The 21,185-nt window shown below is 39.3% G+C and overlaps 1 protein-coding gene across 1 annotated transcript in view; it reads right to left on the bottom strand.

The window, feature by feature from the left end:
* Window positions 1-20,620, bottom strand: part of Cyp4c3 (Cytochrome P450 4c3) — a 162,726-nt gene extending 142,106 nt beyond the window's left edge. Inside the window, exon 1 of the mRNA XM_087355338.1 lies at window positions 20,364-20,620. The gene's annotated coding sequence lies outside the window, so the exon portion shown is untranslated. The remainder of the gene's footprint in view (window positions 1-20,363) is intronic.
* Between the last annotated feature and the right edge of the window lie 565 nt (window positions 20,621-21,185).

The following is a 21,185-nucleotide window of genomic DNA, read 5'->3' as shown; positions in this document are numbered from 1 at the left end:
TAAAAAAAGTAATTAGCGCTCAGAGAACGAAAATACGTTCACCACGGTATCTGATTTTGGAGGCAACGTACTGAAGATAGAACACAAAAAGTTTTATTATTTTATGTTCTGAATGAATCACAAAGCCTATTTACTTCCCAAAACCGATGGAACACATACACACTGTATCCTTCCGCCATGGCAATATTATTACCTTTCCAGGTTTTCACGAGTCCCACAGCGATCGTTTAGTTTTTCCGCGCCACATAGCAAAATATACGTAAAAAGGAAACTAACTGTGGGACCCGTCCCCATACATTTTGTCGCCCAGTTGATGTTCCGCGCAAGAGTGGCTTAAAACATCGGACAACTTGCTTCTTTTTACGTATTATTTATACAAGCTTCGAATTCTAAGGGCTAACGCAATATTAATATTAACCGTCCGAAATCGAAGCATATGTAAATAATATGCAATAGATTCAGTTCCTAACTCAAAAAAAACAACGATTCTGTATTACTAAGATCAGTTGCTTAATTCTGCTTACGGAAACAGACGCTCTAATCTGCGAGTCATACTAGACCCATTTAGATGCTGTGGACAGACCAATTTTCATGAAACTCTATTTCGGTATCCCAACACCGGATATCACAACATCTTGCCACTTTTCAACTCTTGCGATAGCTGAAGAATTTTGAGGTGAAAACGATGTTGGATCCTGAATTTCCTATAGAATTTGTATTACGATTTAAAAAAATGTATGGCAACAAATAAAATTATTTTTATTCGATGAAAACGGATTAATCATTTTAACACTACGTATTAAATGTGTATCATAATAAGTTATAATTACATCTATATAATAATAGACTATTAAATCCTATAATGCCCGATAATTTGAAAAAATAAAGTACACATTACAAACTGTGTATTGTTTTGATGCTGGTTACATAGATCCTAACAGAAGCATAACAGGCAATTAGGATCAAATAATCTTAAAGGTGCTTAATTAATTACTCATTATATTACAATCGCACATGTTAATGACTTAACGGCATCGAAATTTTTCAGAAAACAAGATTCAAAAGCACTCTGTAAAGTCACAATAGAAGCCTACTAAGTCTATTTAAGCCTCTTATGCATTCAGAAGAAAGGATTTTACTGACAAAGTTTATTGTCTGCTCTGTCTTTCCGCCCTCACGAATTTCACTCCTGTTTTATTTTGTTTTAAGGTCGAAGCCCCAATCCGCTTTATGGTCATGAGTGTTGGTGGCGCGCACCGATATCAAACTTCAACGAGACACGAAGGCATCGCCAGAAGGAACTATTTTCCGAAACAGCGTGATTTAGTGACGCATAAAAACAGTCGAATAACCGGTGGAGGGGCGAACAGAATAGCAATTCGTGTATGAATGAATGTTCTAATTAAAGCGCAATGTTAAAGCAGAAAACAGGCATATTTTGTCTGATTGGGATAATGTATACTACTATAGCAAGAATAAAATCATGTCTCGTCAGATTAACTAAATTTTAAAAATTAACCAAGGAACTCGGATTTAACAGCGATAAAATACACTAACCACTAAAATCGTTCAATATGCAGCGTAAACTTATGAATTATTACCTAATCTATATGTTTTAAAGTCTACAACTTTTGATACACATTCCGATATTATAAATTTTTACCTAAAAACATGCAAAAGAATAAACCGTTTAATACAGTATATATGTAGTGAGACTGGCTAAGAAATAATGTGTTTATACATTAAATAAACGAATATTAATAAGACTGCAAAGAAAGCACGTGTAAAATATTTATCGACTACCCTAAAACTTGGTTTGATTGTCAGGGTCAAATAGTGTGTAAGTATACGCATATTTCCTGTTATCGGCATTAAAGCTTAAACCTTCATCTTCCTTATGGGAAAACGTCACATGCCTTCTCCTCCCTTCTTATCACCCCTGGGTGCTGCTATTCTGCTTCCTGCACCCCATATTATTCCTCATCACTGACTTCCATCCTGACGATTTTACGAATGAGCGAGTGATATTTCTGTTTGAGGTGGTTTAGTTGCCACTATGATGAGCAACAGCTTTGGTGTTTTCCTACGTAAGATACGGATTAAGACTAAGACTAAGTCTTTCCCACGTCTTCCATTCTCGTATTAGAAACTTTCAACACTTCAAATACCTAACCTCACGTCGGGATTGAATCCTAAGCAGTGCCACTCACCTACCACCCTCACAACTCAAAATCAATCTCAATATTGTCTTCCTATTCGAATCTCTGTTTCCGAATGGCAATTATCACAACTCGCTTCAATTATCAGTCAATATAAGGTTCATAAGACGCTAATGGCGGCTCTGTTAAAAGTTTCGCTGAATAATCCAGTTAAAGTTTACCGACGTTTCAGAGGTTCTTGCTACTTCCATCATCTGGGCAACGATGAAACAAACACACATCTCTGAAACGACGGTAAACTTTCATACGATTACAGGGCGCAACAACCCCAGAAGACAGTCATCTTTACACTCCCCGCCTTGAGAACCTTAAATCTCATCTCGTCATAAGAAGTTGTTTCGTACTTCATACCACTCTTTCTCCTAGAATTTTACCTTAAAAGGAACATTATGGTTTGTCGATATGGCAGTCGATGTGTTCACCCCCGCTTTGCAACAGCCCCCATCGGATTTCTGGATGTTCCCAGATATGAAGTTTCATTTCCACGGACGCAGCATCAACCAGGAACTATACACTTAAGACACAATTCTACACTGGGGTGGAACAATGGAGGAGCTTCTAGATGCTCCCAAAGTTGGGTAAGCAGGTGGCAGGTGTATTTATACACACCCACAGGGAGAGGAAATGTTGTAAAACGAACAGGGTTTGCGTTCTCCACTTTCTGCCATGTATGGGCACGGCATGACGTAGCTTCCACTTGAACGGCATACAAATAATTAGCGAAAACGCCCATTCTCTTCTCGACGTTTTCCTAAAATAAGCTGTAGCAACTGAGACACATCGCCTTATAAACTACAAAAACCGATCACGTAAACCTAAGCCTAGCAAGCAAACCTGATACGAGGAAGAAGACTGGACAGATAAAATGGTTTTATTCTACAGAACGTCATCACTGGTTCAATCGGGGCTGACGCCAAATGAACTTCATCACGAGACTCTGCGTCGAGAATCAAACGACTAACCCCGGAATACAAACCGAATCTTAGGTCACTTCTCGCGAGCCGCTGTTGCTGTCTCAGTGGGTTTACTGACAATTTAGGAAATGTTCTTTCAGAAGTTGTGGGTCTACAGTAGCAATAACATTTTACATTTCTTTTAACTTGAACTAATTAAAAATAAAGCCTGCTTTAAGATGATAATGCCTTGTCATTTAATCCGAAGCTGCAACTCGACTCATTGGACGATCCTTAATTACTTTCTCGCAAGTTCTGCTGTGCGTGAATTGTTCTAAGTTCAGTAAAAGACGGTGTAAAACGCAATTGGACGTAAAATTAATTCCTTTGAGTTGTAGCATTCACACTGCACCAAGTATTTCCCGACACAAAACGAAATCAATTCGAGCACAAATTTTGATAAGGTGGTAAGGACTGTTCCTATTATTTTGCGGTAACTATAATAGGTCTACCGCCTTCCGGACCCACTTCTACGATATTATCACAATTTCAGTTCAGAATCTTCCATTATTCCTCCTAATATTTTAAGATAAATTAGTCTAAACATACTATATACATTTACAACATTAATTATTGTCACTCACATCAAATAAATAGCTGATGCAAACAAAGATAATTAAGATTGCTATATTCTGGGTTGTATCGCCGTGTAGTCTGGTAAAAGCTTACCGGCGTTTCAGAGGTACTTGCTGTCTCCATCATCAGGGCGTCCTGATGATGGAAGCAGCCCTCTTCGTACTCGTGCATGGTAAACTAATCTAAAAACTGTAAAATACTTAATTCTCTACTAAAATAAAGCAGATAGACCTTAAGTCACCAGAAGTAATACATAAGTCTACCACTGGAAAAAATTTAAACTCGCCTCTGGAATAACGGATTTGAATAAAGTGTGGTAAAAATAATTTGGGGCTGTCACCGGAGTAGAGCCTAATATACAGGGATAATTTGAATCTACCGAAATTATAAACTCAGGCTGTCACTAAATGAATAATTAAGATGAAGCACTGGATCATATGGAAACTGCAAAGTTTCCTTCTTCCGCAGTTCAGACCAAAATAACTGCACCACATTTCTGGTGCTGCGCTTTGCACTCGGATCCGCCACTGACTCGTTCTCTGTCTCTCTCTCTCTCTCTCCAATGAAACTTAACTGCTGTGTGTGACGTCCACAATCCTCTGCTTCCTTCGCTGCTCTGATTTATGAGAAGTCAGCAGTCAAGTTACAGAAGCAGCAAACCAGCAACTGATATTCCTGTCTCCTCTCGACTAGCCTAACATAAATAAGCTACTTCTTCCTCTCTCTTCGTCTCACCTCTTCTCCCTAGTATATTCATTGCCACTGTCTCCCTCGCACAAGTTATAATAACGCAGACCGTGATTATGATGATAAATTGTAGTACTCTTCTTACACAAGCAAGGGTCCGTTGTGCTGCTACACAGACACACCAATATGACACAATTAAACCAAGTGGAACATTGGATAGACATCACGTTAAAATACTCGTTTCTGCATGCACTACTACGTACAGCCGTAATGAATGTTAGCCATTGCTTGAAGCACAAAGATAGGTCAGAAAAGCTTTTCAAGGATCCACAAATGTCCTTATTTCATCAGAATCAGATTCGGTAGGTTTTAATCTATTCTTGCATCCCTTATCGTCCACTAGCAATTGTGTCAAATGAAATGCATGGAACAGAACCCTTTTTCAAAAAAAATTATAGTTCCTCAAGAACTGCCTGCTTTTTACAGCTCAGTACTTTGATTACACAATCTCGTTATAACATTATTTCTTGCCTTACACATTACTGCTAAACCAAAAATACGTTGTTTGACAATAAAAATTCTTCTAACACTGGATACCGTATTATTACTATTTTGGCCTATAAAATGTGTTTTTCTTTCCACGTAGAAGTAAACCACTTTAGAAACCATTACAGCCACTTCAAAAATTACTGTTAAAAAATTTTCTGAAAAGCAGATTATCTGCAGGATATCTGTTGCCATTTTATTTCTCACAACCGAAACGAATTGTGGCAAAACAAGTGAACGACAGAAGGTGGAGTGTTCTGAAGTTATTTCGTCTTCGTTTATGATTTCACTATAAAATATACATTAGTTTTAAAGATAAAAATAACGATAAGAACCTGATGATGATACGATAGTATCGAAACATGTTGTGAAATAAAATAATGAGCGCTAAAATTGTAACATCGTAATAGCGATGAAGAGCGCCAAATTTTAAGTTTTAAAAATTTAAACTTTATAACACCAATTTTAAGTTTTAAATTTAAACTTTATAACACCAATTTTAACAACTAAGTTTGTGCATAGACGGAAATAAACGATATATTACTGAATTAAACACAAACATGACGCAATTAAACTACAAATTCACTTGTGATATTTATTTCAGTATAAGGCTCGTGATTTTCCTCCATAACGCTACTCAGCGTAATCTGATTGTGTAACTCACATCACTACGGAAATTCAGACCACTGAAGACCCGTGAAGTCCTAAACAGTGCCTTCCAAAGAAATTATTATTGCCGAATTCTGAGACAATATTTTAGCGGATCTTAAAACATGGCTCTAATTCAGGCCTACTAAATTCCACCTGTCGTTACTCACATATCTCTGAAAATAAACATGGACTCAAAATAAAATTACCGCCCCACGTCGGTGAAAAATCATAGTAGATGTTGCAAAGGATGACAGTAAGTGGAATTATCAGCAGTCAGAGAAAGCGATTGAGCGGCACTGTTGCTGTGATTTTAACAACGAGTTGCTCGATAATTTTTATTTGCGGGGGGGGGGGGGATTTGTCAACTGGGTACGAATTATTCACATCGACCGAACACACTTTATGGGTATACCAGAAGCATAAACACTATAAGCGTAGTTTGCAAGATGAAACTTGGGACAAGAAGGACACACACAACTTCATGTTATGAACGCGTAATTGTGCGAAGGACGCGTGAGAGCCGAGTTCAATTCGTACGCCGCCGTTGGTGAGAGCGTACAAGCACGCGAACTTACTGTTTCGACACGAAGTTTTTCTACCTAAATCCAAGTCTCCTCTCATCCCAGTTTTACTTACAACAAGCATCAAAAAACAAACAAATACAAAATCATCTCTTCACTTCAAAATTAGTCTCCCTTATTCCACATTCCCGATACTGTTCTAAAATGGAAAACTGGTCTCCATTTCCCCTCCGTCTTTACTCAAACACTTAGGGCATTCCTACTCGTTCTGGCTCGTCTATTGAGCCACGTAGTCGCCTGTGACAGTCGAGGATTCGCTACGTAAGTCAAGTTAAGTCTTAGAAGGCTTTACCACCCAAGTCATTTGATCCGCTTAAGAAAATTTGTGCTGAGGGTGAGGATTTTAGTGTTGCCCCCTCTTAGCCCCCCTCCCCCCCAACAGGAGACGCTTGAGGCGGAACTATAAACTTGAATGAGATGGGAGGAGGAGGAGGAATTTGTTAAAAGCGGTAGTGGAGAAATGGAGTGTATGTATGTGGAAAGAAATATGAGATGGTAAAGGGTTTTGCTTCTGGTAGATTATTTGTCGTTTTCTCTATTTATTCGACTTAAAGGTTTAGTGAAATGCTGCCGTTGGTACCACTGCATTAATGCAATAATTTGCAACTTGTGACGAAACAGAAACCACCCACATTAAAGAAACCGGTAAGACAGACGACATGAAGAAGGCGACACCAGAGCAGAAACACTGATTTGTGAAAATCGGATGTCTGGATCACGTGGTCAACAAACAATATCCTTCTAAATTCGTGTAAACTAAATCCTTTTGTAAACGTTCGATTAACGCTGTAATGCATGTAAAAATTAAAATATAAATTAATGGTAACGTCACACGTCATAAAAACCACAAACGTTCTTGTACAAGAGAACAAAAGATAAAAAGAGAAAAATATTCTCATTCTGTACCATAAAGAGTGTTGAGATAAATGTCCACTCGTTGTCCAGGTCAAATAACGGCCAGGAACCTGCTTAAATTTTTGATAAATATATAAATAATTTAGTCACATTCTCCCATTCAAAATGTCGTAAAAGGTAATCAGTTCGATGTAAGGACTTGCGGAGTCCTCACAGTAAATATTTGCTGTTGTTGGCGCAAGCCAAATATGTTGGCAGAGCCGTGTCCTGTCCATAAGCAATTGCTTCCGGTGTCTCGGCACATATGACCGAGCGAGGTTTGTATGTTCCGCCACAGCACGTAATAACAAGCCGCAAGACAGACGGAAAGAAATAAGTGGATTGAAAAAGATGGTCTGGTACTAGAACCACAACTTCAAAAACTAATATATTTTTCTTCCAATTTCTTCGTTTTTTTCCCCACTTTTCTTTTCATTCGTTTCTTTTTTTATTACAGAATCCTCGTTCTCCAGACTCTTTCAAATAAAACCCCTCTCCCTCCCTGGTGCTTATTTCTTTTTGATGTGGAGCCGGTAGTGTGACCAGCAGCCTGCACTAGTCCTTCCCAATCTCACGCTTTTCCTTCATTTGAAATGTTGACGACTTTGGAATCTAACGGCTTTTTGATCGACCATGCACAGCCATACTTCTTCTTTTTGCAATGTCCTTCTTCTTACTGCCCGCTTCTCCCCACAACGTATGCAGTTTCCGTCTCCTTCAGCAAAGTAGAAACCTCCTCCATTTCGGGAACTGTGTAAGTGAGGGTGAGAGTGATTTTAGTGGCAGAAACACGAAAGCTCTTCTTTAGCACAAATTCTCCGGATGCTTCAAGATTTAGAAATATTATAACTGGAAAGCGGATAATGTTAACAATAAGGGATCATGTCTAAAGCCATTCTGAAAATTATACTTCTCCAGTGCATTCATTCTATCAACGTAAGTGTATACTGCTTTAACTAATCGAACGTCACAATTTCGTACGTTGGAGGTTCCTGCTTCAAATGACAGTCTGGAAACAGCTTACACTAATTAAAGGTTTCTGTGCTTTGCCTCGGTTCATAAGTGCAAGCAGACCACGGACTAACCTCTCCATTTTATCACGGCCACTAAGTACTCGCAATCTTGATAATGTTATGTAGATTGACTTGTGACTTACACCATTCTTCGTTCCCAATTCATCTTTTTCCTTTTTACTTTGCGCTTTGTAAAGCCTTCTTTAGCCAGCAAAGCCTCCCTCGAAGGAAGGCCATGCCTGGACGGCCAGCATGATTGAATTTGAATGTGTTCGAAAATCCCTCGACCCCCCCCCCCCCCCCCCACGGCCCCTGCCCAAGGCCTGAGACCACTGGCCTATCTCTCACCAAGCAGACAAGAGTTACCGAGCCTCGCGTCAGAAAGCCTGTCGGTAATTTAGTTTAGTATGTTGGCTTACCGATACGGGGAATCTGGCTATGCTAAGGGGTATAAGACGACTAGAACATTTTTTTAATTTGTAGCTTAGAATATGCTGCGTCCATGGATAACATTACGCTGTCGTAATTCATCTCTCCATATTCATGACACTTACGAGATTTCAGGTTCTCATGGCGGCGAGTATGAATATGGCTGTATTCTGGGTTGTAAAGCCGTGAAGTCTGGTAGAAGTTTACCGACGTTTCAGAAGTAAACTTCTGCCAGACTGCACGGCGCAACAACCCAGAAGACTCATGACCCTTGACATGTTGAGTGCTCCTTTTTTGGTTGAAGAGCTTCGCTCTTTTCTCGTCGGTTAGTGAGGCTGAAGTGTGATGCTAACTTCTCACCTCCATTCAGTGCGGTTAGCATTTCTCTTCCAATGTCCTGTTTTAAATTTCGTTCTGTAAGTAACGCTGTCACGCCTCTGTCTTGATGCTTTGACGCCAAGCAAACTATCGTACAGTTTGCTGAAGTTCCACTAATTTGCAACCATAAAATATTAACTTTAGCCCTTTAAGCGGAGTCTCGCTTTCTCAATTATCTTTCTTTCTTCCACATGTTTCCGTTTTTCTCGCCACATTTCCTTTCTCACTTTTCTATCACGTCTTGAATATTATCATTTAAGTCTTCTCTCTCTTTCTGCGTTCTCTTTCATTATTTCTGTTCATATTCTTCTATTTTTTACCACTTAAAATTGTTTGTTTTGCTTCGTCCAATTCTTTGCTTTTGCGCCATCCCCTCTCTTACAATCAGCCCTTGAAAGCACAGTGGTAACTATATGTACCAAAAGCTTTAACAATCATAAAGTGTGCATTTTGAATTTGTGGTTTTGTATAATTCTCAGTGTGAACACGACCATTTCCTTAAACAACATTAACCAGTTGACCTTTGTAATGGTGAAGAGTTATGTTTTCTTTGCGGTACGGGCTAGATTATTAAATATTATTTAGACGAACTTTGGCTTTGAAAGTTTAACATCAACCCTGACATTATCAGGATGACTTAAATAAGTGCATATCAATCACTGGCGTCTTACGTTATATACCAGAGCCAACAGGTTTATCGTTAAAATATCAGCAGCAAGCATCAGGCAGTAGGAAAAACCACAAGGCAGTGATTGCTGCACAAATATAATTAGGCGGAGAACAGAGAACGGACGGAACAGTTACGATATGACAACATATTGTCGCTACAGTGTGAACAGACGGTGAGGCATTTATGTGTGTATGTGCTTGGGCGAGGGTAATTTCATTTAATTTCGTTTCGTTTGACGGAAGTAGGAAGAGGTAAGAGAATGGATTGGGGAAAAAAAACCTTCAATATGTGGCACATTGCTGTCACATGTCACTCCCATATGATTACGTATTTGTGCACTATATTATGTGATATGTGTGCCTTGAGTGGAATGAGGTTTGATTGATGAAAACCTGTCATGTGCGATATTGTTTGAGTGGGACTTACACATGTAACGCGCCGATTGGAAAATCCAGACATAATATTTACGCATGTAGGCCCTGCGCTAACATTTGAGGATAGCTCTCGCTCCGTCAACTCTGAGCCAGATGGGAATCCAACGTACTCTGAATGGTCCGAAAGCAGAATTTCTGTTCCTTCTGGATGATTTTAACCAATGGGAACTATAGACTATAGCTATGGTCTAACTCTATATTACTCACACCGTTGGATTGTTACATCATTTTGCGTGCATGGGAGGATAATATTAAAATTGATCACATAAATTAAGGGTTTGTAGATGTCATTGGATTCATATGACTGAATACTGAACATCGTAATGAAATTTTGGGTCTCATAAAAGCTGGCGAATTTCCTGACTAGCTCAGCGCCTGGTTCTACTATTAACTTCACAAGAAAGACTCGGCTCCATAGAGTTACAAGAAATAACACTTGTTCATAATTTCACCCTTACTTCTGCCCCGACATAATTCATCCAGCAATAACCATCACTGTCAAGGATTGGCCTACATTTCTTTCACATTTGTTAAGTTCTAGAAAGTGTGAAATAGGCGTGTCGTAAGATAAAAAGTAATTATCAACTGCAGTTCTTGGTTCACTGCATTGAACAGGTTATTTCTCATAAGCTAATATTTACTTAGCTATTAGGCCTTTGGGATAAAGACTTTTCTCGTCTTTTATGGAAACAGAATGTTCATCATCGTCTTCACAACAGCCCGTCACGAATACTTATCCTGCGATAAGTATGTTATATTAGGTCTACATCGCCACAACCTATTTTTGTAACAGCCGTTTTAATATTACCCCTTCAGTCTACATCTAGGTCTCCCAAGTGTCGTCTTCGCTTCAGGTTCTCCTACAGAAATTTTATATGCATTTCACGTCTCCCACAGAACACACCGGGGAAAATTATACTTTTTAAAGACTTAATCTTTGCTTTCTTAGATAAGAAAAAGAAGGACAGACAAAATAATTTCTAGCGAATATAATCTTTATTTGTTGGTACAATCAAAAATAAATTAAATTTATGACTCTCTCCTTCTGTCACGTTCAAGAGTGAATAACCGCGGCACAGTTCCCAATTAGCAAATGAAATCGATTCGGAATATTCCGTTATAGCGCCTTTCGTTAGGTAAAATTTAGACGAGCTTCGGCTTCAAAGGGTTCAGCTCCATCACCTTAATTTCTCTTTGCATTTTTCATATAACCAGTAACACAATTTCATGATTCGAATAAAAAACTGTTCCAATACAGGCTCGTGTCCATTCTCACGCTGCACTGAAGAGCCTCGAAATTCCAACAGCGCCTCTGATCAATGAATAATATTATTCCAATTGAAAGGCAAGGGTGGGATTTGCTCAAGATAACATTACGCTGGATGTTATCATGCAAGCAGGGATCTGATAGGCGGAGCAACTGAAACTGGGGGGGATTAACATTGTGACGTCACGTGATGGAGAGTGGGGAGGGCGGATGGAGTGACAGGAAATGGCTACCTAGAGAGCAAGGGACAGATGCTTACACAGAAATGTAGAGAGAGACAGAGAAGATTGTGGAAACAAGACGGGGTAACTAAGGGATCAAGTGGGATTATTGCGCATGACGCAGCCACCCTGAAGTGCAGGGGGAGTCACACCAACCAACCAAGATGTGGACCCAGAAGAGACGCTACTGGAGCTCCAGACGAATTCACTGAAATAGAACAACATGCTGGACTGCGGGCGATTGTCTCTGGAGACCAAGTTTACGGGGTAAGGAATACAAATGACAGCCGTGTCTGCCTTCAGAGGCGACTGGCGAATGAATTGCACTTCTTCGCGCCTGAAATGTGGTAGCTAGAAGCATTACAGCTAGTACATTTTTCAGTTTTCCAATAATTTAAAAGTATCAGTCTTGGAATAGCAGGGGGGAGGGGGTGCTGCTTCGGGTACAATAAAGCAAGTTTCGTCGACCAGTCGCCCTGATGATGGAGGCAGTAAGCAAACGTCGGTCAATTCTACCTGACCGTAGGGCATCAACATCCCAGAAGACAATTTCATATTCATCGCCGTGGGAATATGCAATCTCGCCCAATCAATATACATCCTTAAATTTAAAAAAAAAAATCGTCTCTGAATGCTGTGATTGTGAAACAGATTATCATTTACAAACGAAGTGAATAATCTAATTAGGCTAATATATGTTACAGGATAAAAATCTGTCATTACCACCATCATCATCATCATCAAAAGCATCACAGTTTTCTTCTGTATTATAAAATTAGTCTTCTAGCCAGTTCCAACTTGTGCCACGTTTTGATATATTTATAGGCCTCTCTCATTCAATGATGTTTACGTTATATCAGATTTATTGGTGGTTATATTATTCTGCATTCAGTCCGTCTGTTTCAATTTTGTTTCGTCCTGTCACACATACATACCACCTTTCTCAAAAGGATATATCCTTCGTGTCCAAACGTGGGTATTTCATAAGTCATAATTTCAGCATATCTAATCAGTCAGTTTGATACACAGTCACGATTAAGCTGGTACATAGTAATTTACGAATTAGTAAAAGATAACATTTAAATAAAACTATAACATTTTTGTACTTATTTACCGTGAAAGTACAGTAGTTTTCTTAGATATTTAATAAAATAAACGAACTCAATCTGTCAAATTATTTCTGTTTATAAATTTACTCAATTCTTGGTAAACCTAAAGTTGTAATGATTTTATCAGAGATTACCAGTTTGCTCCAAATTATAGAAAAGTGGAAATGGAAAAATTTTACTCTGTTATATGATGCAACGAAAGAAATGCCCTTAACAAACGTAGTTAAATCCCCCCATATAAGATAATTCAAGTTTCAATGAATCAGTTTATCGAGATAATTTATATATCCCTAGCAACAGTTACTAAAGCAGAGTATTTAACTGATTTAGCCAGTGATAATTATCGGCCATTTTGCCCATCTAACAACTAGTGACGGGGATGGAAGTGGTTTAATAGAACCACACAACTTGCGGTGGATGCAGGGAAGAGAGACAAATCAGAAGAAAGCAGAAGAGGCAGGAGAGGTCGTAAAGAAGAGAACCGGAAGATTGATTACTCCGCAGTTGGACACGACATAAGTTGGTCCACGAGTCTCTCTTGGCTCTTTCTCGTCAATTATTTCGAAGTTGCAGTGGCGGCAAAAAGATAGGGGGAGTGCGAACAGGCATTTTTCGAAAGGACTAAGATTACAGCTAAATATCGCAATAGTTTAGTAACGAGATAGGCAAAACGAGATAAAAATTCAGTCTGTTCGCTCGCTATAGATCCCTACTAATTAACAAACAGTCGAGGAAACCGATATCAGAATCAAACGCCTCATAAGATACTGAACACCCCCCGTCTACTAATCGTTGAACCCTATCCACACGCTTTCTGAGTCTATTTTCATAGTACCCATTCGAATATCATCGTCTGACTTTATGTTCAAAGAGGCTACTTTCTTCCAAAATTATTTGGGCTATTCTTGTTTCAAGAAACATGGTTACTAGTACGGTCCATGTGTAAGATTAAGAACTGTTTTCTCACAATGTTATTTACCCGGGCTGTGATTCATTTGGGTATCATCCTCTGCTCTTTTATGCATTATACGACGAAGCATCGTCTTTACAGACATAACGGCAGCTTATTAGACATAAAAGGGAGCATCAAATTTTCTTGTAAGATTAATTTTACTACCGTCTCGTTTATATCGAGAGAAAGAATGAGGAAGGGGGTGGGTTGAAACAAGAAGGGTAAATTAAAGTATGTCTCAACCAATGAGAAAATTCGGAAAGTAAGATTTAAGTGACGAATGTCAGTCTTTCCGCGACGTACTTCGAAATAATAGCCTCTTCTTGCGCTTTGTTATATCCACTGAAAACTTGACTATTATGTAACGAACCTGAAACCATAACAACTTCTAGATGAGGCATGACCAGTACATGAAACTGGAAATAATTTGCGGTACAGCTCGGGCTAAACTGTGAGGCTTCTAAGCATGATTTGAGTTCTATGAAAGACATTATTATCGTCATCATCTCGTGTACTCGTGTTTCCCTAATTACTGGTCTAGTTCTTATTACAAAGCATTTATATTCCACGTTAATTTAGTTAATTCTTGCAATGGCATATTTTTCATGATGACTGTCCTCTGGAAAGTTGCACTGTTTAGTCTGGTAGAAGTTTACTGACGTTTCAGAGGAACATGATAATCTTGAACCCCAGCATATTTTGAAGTTCTAAAAACATACTACGGAGAGAGACAAATTAGTTCCTGCAATACTTACAGAAATGCACTGACATTTCGGCCTTCTAGCGCCTATCAAATTACATCTCATTCAGATTACCTAAATGTATAATCTAGCACGAAATATTATTAAAGTGAACTCATTTATTCTGCTTGCTTACAATTAGACAGTAGCAAGAAAAATGCATTACTAGACACCCACCGCCAGAAAATGGTAAGACTTGGCGATGAAAAGTATCTATCGCCGTGATCTAGCGGCAACTTCTCTGACAGTCTAGTAATGCGTGTAGTCTAAACACAACACTGCAGGCGTGCTGAATATCAGCGATCTTGTTGTAATGAAACTGCAGTTTTATCCGGTCTTTGCTTCGAATCCAGACACTATACAAGGCAGTTTGGAGACACTGATAAATAACTATATTCTTGAAACTATGTGAGAATAAGTGCCCTGTCATAATTTAAATAAATGTATTAATTAATTACAAACTGTAACTTAATCATATGCATAGCAAAGACGTGAAGAGCTCGTGAAGAAAACCAATTTGGTTGTTTCCTTTAATTTCCTTAACTATTCGTTCAGGAAAAAATCTAAGAACGAAACGAGACAAAAACCGATAATCGGTAATGTCCTAATGTAGCTTCGTCGAATCTACAATTAGTTCCCTTAAAAACTCTCATAAAATTAACCACCAATATTCGTCTAAATTTCTCACTAAGTTTTCACATCCAATAGCTGCTGCCATGTGTTGTTTCCCATGCGTTCTATATATTCAGTCTGTCTGCATTTCTTTACATGATGAACTGCTGCATGAGATGATTAGTGAATAACTGTAGTAAGAACAGTCGATAATAAATTATGGTGAAGTGAGATCAGTAGAAAACGGTAAACAGAAAAATGCAAATAATACCAATGCCGGAGAACACATCCAACATTTGCTAGTGTTACTATGAAACAGAACAGGGTTTAGTTACAGTCTTCATAAATATGAAACTGTAAATAAGAGGACCTCAATTCTTTACTCACGCAATATAAAGCGAATGCCTGACTTAGTGTAAAACAGTCCATCTCTGAAATTTGGCTTACATTGTTCCTGTTTTAGAAGGATTTAATAATACGAGCTCTCTATTATACACACACAGATGATGTCTCAAGACTTTTGTTATGGCAACGAAAATACATTTACCACTCCCTCGTCTCTCCTCTCGGTAACCGAGCAAGTAAGCAACCAAGACCAGTAATCAAACCTATTCATATTCTCCTAATGCTTTTCTCATTTAGTAGAACCGTGTTTGCGTCTGCAATGGGCGGGGTAGGGTCTTTTAAAGATTTAACTTAATACTGCCGTTTGCGTTGCGTCGCGTCGCGTCGCTCCGTCTCTTTTGAGAATAAAGACAGACTACCACAACGGAGCAGTGCTGTTGCTTGTCCCATAGGGTGATCAAGAAACTTTGATTCACTCTTTGTAACGTCTTTGGACTAACAATACATTTTTATTGGCTTTTTAAGAGGCGATGTCCATTTCTTAACGAACAGGGATGATACTGAATAATGACTGGAAGTAATATGGAAACAAGCGGCCATGACCTTATCCGAGCTACTATTCCAGTACTTTCATGTAAAAAATTTGATTCAGTAAAACCATAAAAACTTCGGATATATTTGTCTTCTGGGTTGTAGCGCCTCGTAGTCTGGTGGAAGTTTACCGACGTTTCAGAGGCCCTTGCTGCATCCATCATCAGAGCGAGAGCACAATAGTCAGTCTCTGGGCCGAAATATGAAGTCGGAGCCTCCAGAATATAAAACAGGAGAGCTGACCACTCGGCCACGACAGTCAGTGCGTCCATATAGTGTAGCCTACGGTTTATTTTGCTGTTCAATGTAGGCAAAAGCTTACCTAATACTCGAAAGATTCTTAGTTCCACAGTTTTTTATGAATAGTTGGATCAGAGGATCCAACATATTTCAGCTCATGAAATCTGTCATAATAATAATTCAATTTTTTATAATAATAATAATAATCCAATCATAAAGTAAGGTAAGTGGAAAACAGGATGACTGTAGCCTAAATCAAATAAGCGAATAAGCAGGGCTTTTACCAAAATATTTTCAATTGCGTTGCTCACCCGGTAATTTACATGAAACTGCTACGTATTAAACCATATAACGGAGATTGTAATGTAGAGAAACGTTTGTTGAAAGTGTGTGGAACAATTATTACACCTCGCAGTATGCAGAACTATGCGAATTCGCTTCAAAGCAACTGAAGATGTTTCCACCCAGTACCCCCCAGCGCACCGTTTCCTAGTTTCTCGCTCCCCTCCTTTCGTAGCGTCACCAGCACTGATCCTCGTTTCCCTATCCCTTAATTGTACCCTTTTTAGCCGAAGCCTCTTCACATAATTAACTTGTTTTATGCTTCTAACAAAAGACTTATATAAAAGAGCGGGCTGGCAGCATACTCCGTCTAGTACACAGAGCCACCGCCACTACCACGAATTCACGCAGACTACATTAAGGGAATCAAGTTTAAAATATGGTCTGTGCGTATACAAAACAGGCAGAAGACAGCGAGTACAGGGGTGGCCAGTCACGTGACTTTTTTATGCAAAGCTCCAAACGTGTTAATCTCATATTCCGCCAAACTGAAGTTGTTAAAGTAATCAACTGATAAAAAAGTAAAGCTGTCCCACTATACGCCATGTAGGCGCTTGGGGGGAGTGGAGGCATAGCTCCTACTCATTCTTGACCTCGGTACTAGACGGGGGTGAGTGGTCAGCATCACTCACCCCCCCCCCCCCCATAATCAACTGATTAAATGGTTAAACAAGAATTCTGTATGAACACCAAACCAATTTTGATATCTAATTCATGCAGATAACACGTCGCCATTAAATAAAAATTCAACAAACTTGACGCATCAGGTTAAAATATCTGTTTTAGAAATCGCATGTTATTCATTTCTGTTTTAAAGATGATCCGATAAATCACTTGGATACTGGAGTAGAGTATCACCTCGAATATGCTGATGTTAACGTCTATAAGAAAGCGACCTGAATCCAATAAGGACAATAACAGGTTTTAGGTTAAAATTTGTTGTTTGTAGAACTCAGTTCATATGAAAGGTCGTCCTTTTTCTTTCTGCGTTCTGTGTAACAGGCGCGCTGAATGATTTTGGTGCAGAGAGTATCTGTCTCTTTGTTTGCTGTGTGAATATTCTGACATCGACTACTCAAGACAGTCCTGCAGAAACAGCGGCTCAGCTCGTATCATTTCAGATTGTAACAGAGCGACCAGAATGAAAGGAAGAAGGAAAACACAGATGTAAAATTTTCCAGGGGGACGTGGACATTCCATCTCCCCTGCGAGCATTACTCCCTAAAAAAATATAGACTGACATTCCACCCCAAAAGAACAAAATGGCGCATTAGAGGGTGGAAAGGAAGAAATAACACAAGAAGGTGAGAGAGCGCAAGCAAGGGGAATGTTACTATGGCAACGGATAGGGATGTGGTGAAGCAGTACTGGTTACCATACGAAAGACGTTACAATCTGTGTGGGTGCAGCGGAGTCTGCAGGCGGGAAATTATCCGAGAAATCTATGCATAATTAGAATCAACGGGCCGAAACTGTACGGAACACAGGTCGCAGAGGGGAAAACGCACCCCGTATTTCAGCGAAAGTTCTGACTCACAGCAAGAAAGCGTTTTTAACAGCACCCTCCTTGTCTGCAGCAGATATACGGCCTACTTACAGTTCGGGAAATGCATTGCTCATATAAAGAACTGCTTAAAGTAACGACAGTTTCCACTTCTCCGATTTGACGAAACGAACTTCGTGATTAATATCTGCAGATTGAATTTTTAGTCTGTGTTATTAAATACCTACCTAGAAGAAAATACTGAAATACTATCCAAATAATATATTCTTGAAATAGTTCGGTCTGCGCACTGATTGCTGACTGGGTACACCCAATTCGGTTGTAAATCATGGGGATGAAGTCCGTAGTACAGTAGAATGTTGAGCAAGGCTTTCGTTGGCGCACAGAGTACATATTATTTACTATTATTGTCGTTATATCATCTAAAAACCAATCATACACATGTATAACACATTAAACACAGGTGGTCCTTAATACCGTTACAACATGACTTGTTTAAGAAGCTAAGTTACGTAAATTTAAATTATTTCCAAAGAATCAGAACACAGAATTTAATACATGTCCTTGAGAGAAGTGTAGTTTATAATTGTTCGAACTAACCAAAAATTAAAACTCCTCGACAAAAATAATTATAAATTTATCGTTTTCACGTAGTTCCAACCCTGTTGAATGCGGACAGACAGACGGACACGTCGATCCTACTAGCTAGTTTTCGTTTCTTATCTCAAAGCGAACGAAAAGCCACTATAATGAAGTTCATGGCTATTAATTAACACATGAAGCTATCTGAAAACTGTATACCAGAACCCGATACAATAGTTACGCCTTTATGACTCCGTCCCCAAAGCCTCGTTTTGATTAAAATATTGTACCGAAAAAAAAATTGATAAGTACCCCCACATGTTAGTTTTGCGAGGCGTTAAAGCACCCCGAAACAAAAATTCAAATTAGGTTAAAATAAATTAACTTTTAATTTTATAAATGTTGTCTCATTCCTGAAACTTAATCAAAAAAGCCATTCCTAAGACGGCTGTCTTCTGGGCTGTAACAATCGCCCTGATGATAAAGGCAGTAGGCACCTCTGAAATGTCAGCAAACTTCTACCAGACTACATGGCACTACAACCCATAAGATATCTTCATGCTAGCAGCCGTGAGAACCTGAAATGTCACGACGCCATTCCTGATTTCTATCAGACTGGTAAACATATTACAACATCATCACATGGTGCAGTAATGGAAATTCACATTTACATTTAATTAACACAGGTTAGCGGTGTACCGATTTAGGTGCCTGGATGAAGGTTTGCATAAAATTAGGAAGCTCTGGTAGACGTAAAGCTTTGATAAATGATAGGCAACTTTTCAGGTCATTATTTTCATGTTTTTGTCGCCGTCTGTCTTTAAAGCAGAAAAAGAAATAAGAAAGAGCGAAGAAGGCCCCCCCGGGGGGGGGGGAGATTTTAGGGAACAGTAAAGCTCTACGCGATGCAAGCGATCATTCGGACGCAAAAGCGGAAAAATAATTATGGCCTTTGACAGTACTAAATGTCGTAGAATGTCTGAGTGTGTCTCTTGGTACCCCCAGTACACAGGCCAACTTTAGAATGACTGTGAAAAATATTTCCTGCAAACAACCTGAAATAAATTTTACGGATACACACCACGTTCTGGCCAATTCTGGAATCACCTTGCTCAGATTTCGAAAGAAAAACAAAATATTGTTCGTGTACAACATAGAAATAGCTTTATAATACGGCGACCACTTATAACCATTTCTACATTCGAATTTTATTAGTTAATAAAAAAGTAAAGAGTCCCACTACATGCCTATGTAGGCACTTGGGGGTGAGTGGAGGTATAGCTCCTACCCTTCCTTGACCTTGGCACTAGGTGGGGGTGAGCGGTCAGCATCACGCCCCGGCCGGCTTTACCCCCGGGAAAGGACCCCGGTACCCATTGGATAGGAGGCTGGGTGGGCCCCAGAGACGGTCTGGACGCAGAGGCTAGAGGAAAAAAAAAATCCTCTGACCCCGTCGGGGATCGAACCCCAGTCATCCAGCCCGTAGCTAGTCACTATACTGACTGAGCTATCCCGGCTCACTTTATTAGTTAATAACCCTACCTTATTTCGTCTAAGGTAATTAAAATCTAAATTTCGGTAACGATTGTTGTTTATGATTACTAGACATAAGACACGGGCAATCGACTTGTCAAATAAAAAAAAATACTTTACAACAGCCTCTTACAAACACTCCTAACAAGTTGTCTCCCTGCTGGGCTTGGCTGCCGACCTGATGAATGCGTACAAATAAAACATGAAATGAACATGTCGAATTCCAGCAGGATGGCACAGCGTCCCTTTTCATATTGCTATTATACATTGACACATTTTAGAAAACATTCTTACCTTGGAAGTAGAGGTGTAATTCGTCTTCAGTCGCCAGTGAAAACCAAACACGTGCGCAAACACTACACTATTTAATCCTGTTACACTGAATTGTCTTCACCAGTAAAAGAAAACTACCAACTGCTCGCCCCTCCTACTAGAAGTGAAAGGATCAAACATGAACGTCCTGATGATGGAGGCAGCAAGAACCTCTGGAACGTCGTTAAACTTCTACCAGATTACACGGCGCAACAACCCAGAAGGCAGCCATCTTCATAAAAAAACAAGTTCATGTCAGACCAGGCTTGTCAGAGGTCATTCAGCAGAGGATGACTAAGCACTTCAGAAAACTAATTATCGCCTACTTCTTCCAGGTTGGCTATGGGCACTAGCTCCAAGGAAAATCATACGTACATGTGTACTCAATTCATGTTGCTCATTATCACCAACATTTAACAGTTAAAAGATGCAAGCTTTGAAGATGAAACATTCAAAGTTCCTACACTGTTTTTCATGACATTTAAGATATTTTTAAGTCGACCTTATACCATAGTTTAACTCTAGTTTCAATTTACGAAAATGAAATTTACCACACGATTAGCCAAAATTATGGGGGAGTGTAGCTGAGGCAGGGTGGCGTTTCGGTACTCCTCAGTGATGTCAAACACAACATAACCTAAAGGCAAAGTGTGACACTACCCGCCACATTGGTTATATGAAATGGAGAACATAACCCCACAAACTCTGAAATAATTATTGGCTGTAGTCAGAATAGGTAAGTTGTTGCTCCGAAAATGCCCTATTTATATTATTTTTTCGTTTGTTTACGAGCTTATTGGGCAA

Source organism: Zootermopsis nevadensis, unplaced genomic scaffold (genome assembly GCF_977971745.1).
Source record: "Zootermopsis nevadensis isolate Lab colony 2312 unplaced genomic scaffold, Znev_1.0 Znev_ptg000024l, whole genome shotgun sequence".
Taxonomy (NCBI): domain Eukaryota; kingdom Metazoa; phylum Arthropoda; class Insecta; order Blattodea; family Termopsidae; genus Zootermopsis; species Zootermopsis nevadensis.
Note: the sequence above shows the minus strand (reverse complement) of the source record. Positions and strands in the feature narration are given on the sequence as shown.